Source organism: Aegilops tauschii, unplaced genomic scaffold (assembly GCF_002575655.3).
Source record: "Aegilops tauschii subsp. strangulata cultivar AL8/78 unplaced genomic scaffold, Aet v6.0 ptg001338l_obj, whole genome shotgun sequence".
Taxonomy (NCBI): Eukaryota; Viridiplantae; Streptophyta; class Magnoliopsida; order Poales; family Poaceae; genus Aegilops; species Aegilops tauschii.
In genome coordinates, this window is record NW_027333532.1 from 14418 (window position 1) to 20000 (window position 5583).

Here is a 5583-nt window from a genome sequence, read left to right on the forward strand (position 1 = left end):
ATCAGATTGGGATATTCTTGATCGATTTGGTCGGATATGTAGAAATCTTTTTCATTATCATAGTGGATCTTCGAAAAAACGGACTTTGTATCGACTAAAGTATATACTTCGACTTTCATGCGCTAGAACTTTAGCTCGGAAACATAAAAGCACGGTACGAACTTTTATGCAACGATTGGGTTCGGCATTTTTAGAAGAATTTTTTATGGAAGAAGAGCAAGTTTTTTCTTTGATGTTCACCAAAACAACTCTTTTTTCTTTCTGTGGATCACACACTGAGCGTATTTGGTATTTGGATATTATACGTATCAATGACCTGGTCAACCCTCTTAATTAATCATTAGACGAAATTAAGAAACAGGAAAGGGTTGATAAATGATCAAGAAAAAACTTTTCTATTTTTCATTCTGAAATGTTCTTTTTATTATAATAAAGAGTAGGTGAATCAAGTTACTAATTAAAAAAATTAGTAGAACTTCCTCTTTGGAATAGAAATTGGCTATTTCTACATAGGGAAAGTCGTGTGCAATGAAAAATGCAAGCACGATTTGGGGAGGGATTTTTCTCTATTGTAACAAGGAAGAATTATCTACTCCATCCGACTAGTTCCGGGTTCGAGTCCCGGGCAACCCATATAGAAAAGACTCATCAAAGTTAAAAACTTTGACTCACTTCATTTACAAATACAAAATTATTGGTTTGGTTAATTTAGTTATATGGATAGCTAATCTTTGGGCTGACTTGGTTGACATTGGTATATAGTCTATGTTATACTGTTAAATAACAAGCCTTCTATTATCTATATTCTAGTTAATACGTGTGCTTGGGAGTCCTTGCAATTTGAATAAACCAAGATCTTACCATGACTGCAATTTTAGAGAGACGCGAAAGTACAAGCCTGTGGGGTCGCTTCTGCAACTGGATAACTAGCACTGAAAATCGTCTTTACATCGGATGGTTCGGTGTTTTGATGATCCCTACCTTATTGACCGCAACTTCTGTATTTATTATCGCCTTCATCGCTGCCCCTCCAGTAGATATTGATGGTATTCGTGAGCCTGTTTCTGGTTCTTTACTTTATGGAAACAATATTATCTCTGGTGCTATTATCCCTACTTCTGCGGCGATCGGATTGCACTTTTACCCAATTTGGGAAGCTGCATCTGTTGATGAGTGGTTATACAATGGTGGTCCTTATGAGCTAATTGTTCTACACTTCTTACTTGGTGTAGCTTGTTATATGGGTCGTGAGTGGGAACTTAGTTTCCGTCTGGGTATGCGTCCTTGGATTGCTGTTGCATATTCAGCTCCTGTTGCAGCTGCTACTGCTGTTTTCTTGATTTACCCTATTGGTCAAGGAAGCTTTTCTGATGGTATGCCTTTAGGAATCTCTGGTACTTTCAACTTTATGATTGTATTCCAGGCAGAGCACAACATCCTTATGCATCCATTCCACATGTTAGGTGTAGCTGGTGTATTCGGCGGTTCCCTATTCAGTGCTATGCATGGTTCCTTGGTAACCTCTAGTTTGATCAGGGAAACTACTGAAAATGAATCTGCTAATGAGGGTTACAAATTTGGTCAAGAGGAAGAAACTTATAATATTGTGGCTGCTCATGGTTATTTTGGCCGATTAATCTTCCAATATGCTAGTTTCAACAACTCTCGTTCTTTACACTTCTTCTTGGCTGCTTGGCCTGTAGTAGGAATCTGGTTCACTGCTTTAGGTATTAGTACTATGGCTTTCAACCTAAATGGTTTCAATTTCAACCAATCTGTAGTTGATAGTCAAGGTCGCGTTATTAATACTTGGGCTGATATCATCAACCGTGCTAACCTTGGTATGGAAGTAATGCACGAACGTAATGCTCACAACTTCCCTCTAGACTTAGCTGCTGTTGAAGTTCCATCTATTAATGGATAAGGTTTTTCTGCTAACATATAAGAATTTTTGAAGAAAGAAAAGACAGAAATACCCAATATCTTGTTCTAGCAAGATATTGGGTATTTCTGTCTTTATTTTGAATCTTTTTTTTCTTCTTAATCTTTCTATTCAGAATTCAGTTAACGACGAGATTTAGTATCCTTTCTTGCATTTTCATAACTCGTGAAATGCCGAGTAGGCACGAATTCCCCCAATTTGCGACCTACCATAGGATTTGTTATGTAAATAGGTATATGTTCCTTTCCATTATGAATCGCGATTGTATGGCCAACCATTGTGGGTAGAATGCTAGATGCCCGGGACCACGTTACTATTGTTTCTTTCTCCTCCTTCATATTGACCTTTTCTATCTTTGCCAATAAATGATGAGCTACAAAAGGATTCGTTTTTTTTCGTGTCACAGCTGATTACTCCTTTTTTCCTTTTTAAAGAGTGGCATTCTATGTCCAATATCTCGATCGAAGTACGGAGGTCAGAATAAATAGAATAATGATCAATGGAAAAAAGCAAAAAATCCTTTAGCTGGATAAGGGGCGGATGTAGCCAAGTGGATCAAGGCAGTGGATTGTGAATCCACCATGCGCGGGTTCAATTCCCGTCGTTCGCCCATCGCATTATTGCAAATTCCAAAAATGCAATTTTCCATATTCCTAGTTACGTATTTACTTACGGCGACGAAGAATAAAACTATCGCTATATTTTTTCCTTTTCCTAGTTCTTCTTCCAAGCGCAGGATAACCCCAAGGGGTTGTGGGTTTTTTTCTACCAATGGGAGCTTTCCCTTCACCGCCCCCATGGGGGTGGTCCACAGGGTTCATAACTACCCCTCTTACTACGGGGCGTTTACCTAGCCAACACTTAGATCCGGCTCTACCCAAACTTTTTTGGTTCACCCCAACATTACCCACTTGTCCGACTGTTGCTAAGCAGTTTTGGGATACTAAACGGACCTCCCCAGATGGTAATCTTAAAGTGGCCGATTTACCCTCTTTTGCAATGAGTTTCGCTACAGCACCTGCTGCTCTAGCTAATTGCCCACCCCTTCCACGTGTGATTTCTATGTTATGCATGGCCGTGCCTAAGGGCATATCGGTTGAAGTAGATTCTTCTTTTCTCTCAAAAAACCCCTTCCCAAACTGTACAAGCTTCTTCCAAAGCATACGGCTTTCTAGATGTATATGACGATCTCTAGACAGATGGATCTTATATGAATCATATGATGAAGTACCACATGAGTGGATATATAGGAAAGGAATCCAAATCTGCCGAATCGCTCATGTTATGATCTTCTACATCCTAGGTCTCTGCGTTCCGTCATCTGGCTTATGTTCTTCATGTAGCATTCAGATCGAATGACTCTATGAAATTACGTCGATACTTCCACATATTATGGGTAACGTAGGAGACATCCCTATTTTCCCCCGGGGGTCTTAATTACCACTGCTTAGCTTTCAATTTGCCTCTGACCATCAAATTAAATGTGAATAACCCGTCCTCCTCTCTTTGAAACAAGGGGCGCTTCCGGTTCTGTGCGTGCTTCAAACAATTTTGTCTTCTCCATATTACCATATCTCTAGAGCCAATAATTTTCTATGAGGAACTACTGAACTCAATCACTTGCTGCCGTTACTCAACAGTTTTCTGTTGAGGTCTATCCCGTAGAGGTAGTCAAATTGGATCAGTGATCGATTTCTAGGTTTCGTCGTAAACCTAATTGGTTACTTCCAATTACGTAAATCAATAGTTCAAACCGCACTCAAAGGTAGGGCATTTCCCATTGATATAGGAACTTTTGTACCAGAAACAATAGTATCTCCAATTATAGCCCCTCTGGGATGTAAAATATATCTCTTCTCACCATCCCCATAGTGTATGAGACAAATGTATGCATTTCGATTAGGGTCGTATTCTATGGTTACGATTCTACCAGATATGTCTTTTTGATTCCGTCGAAAATCTATTTTACGGTATAGGCGCTTATGACCTCCCCCTCTATGCCTTGCGGTAATGATTCCTCTGGAATTACGACCTTTACCACAACGGTGCCGTCCATGGATCAAATTATTTCGTGGATTGGATTTCACTTGCCTGTCTACGGTTCCCTTGCGTGTGCTCGGGATAGGTGTTTTGTATAAATGTTTCGCCGTATTATTAAGTATTCTCCTTTAGTTTTTTTCTCTATCTAGAAGTGGAATAGAATAACCCGGTTGAAGGGTAATGATCATACGTCTGTAATGCATTGTATGGCCCAGAATAGGTCCTATTCTTCTACCTTTTCCAGGTAGTCGATGGCTATTCACAGCTACCACCTTAACACCAAAGAAGAGTTCGACCCAATGCTTTATTTCTGTCTTAGTGAATCCCGATTCGACATTAAAAGTATATTGATTCTTTCCCAATAAACGAAGACTTTTTTCTGTAAATACTGCGTATTTGATTCCATCCATAAATCGACTTTCCCTCCTATGCTCTGAGTTCCAGTATCGATAAGAATTCGAGTTCTTATTGTTCTTATGTTATGGTATGAATATACCATACCAATTCGTTATGTATGGATGATGGATGAGATTCCATGGATAGAGAGCCAGTTCCAATAGACTTATGGAATGTTCCCGTTCGTGTGCATCCAGCAGGAATTGAACCCGCAAATTTACCAATTATGAGTTGGGCGCTTTAACCATTCAGCCATGGATGCTTAACAGGGATCATCGTACATCGTAAATAACCAATTTTCATATAGAAAGACATATCATAGAAAAATGAAATCGAAAATATTCCGAGATGGCAAATATTCGGAGATGACTATGAAAACACCTCTCTGGATCCTCGAATTGAAAGAGAGATTGAGAGGGATCAAGAATCCTAATTCTCGCTATTTGGAATGGATCCAATTCTATTGAGTCTGACTCATAGTGATCATTTCTCTTTAGCAAAGAATGACCTTGGTTATCAAAGGATTGAACAACCGGGATCCATTTACTTATGATACCTAGTTGGCATTGATAACAAGGATCTAATGAATTATGAGTTTAATAGATCCTCTTTAGCAGAAAGACGTATATTCCTTGCTCATTATCAGACAATCACTTATTCCCAAACCTCGTGTGGGACTAATCGTTTTCATTTACCATCTCATGGAAAACCCTTTTCGTTCCGCTTAGCCCTATCGGGTATTTTAGTGATAGGTTCTGTAGGAACTGGACGATCCTATTTGGTCAAATACCTAACGAAAAATTACGATTTTCCTTTCATTAAGGTACGAGGGCTTCTTATTCCACAAGAACGAAAGCACCTTTTCATTCTTTCATATACTAGGGGTTTTTACTTGGAAAAGACAATGTTCCATACTAAAGGATTCGGGTCCATAACCACGAGTTCCAGTGCACTAGATCTTGTAGCACTTAGCAACGAAGCCCTATCCATTAGTATTCCACATAAGAAATCCATTCTAGAAAAAAATACAATTAGATTAGCTCTTCATAGACAAACTTGGGGTTTGCGAGCCAAGGTAAGATCGGCTCGGGATCATGGGACCCTTTTCTATCAGATAGGAGGGGCTCTTGTACAAAATAGACTTACTAAGTAATAACCCCATAGAATCTATCTATATAAAGATAAAGAGGCAATCGTGTCAGGAA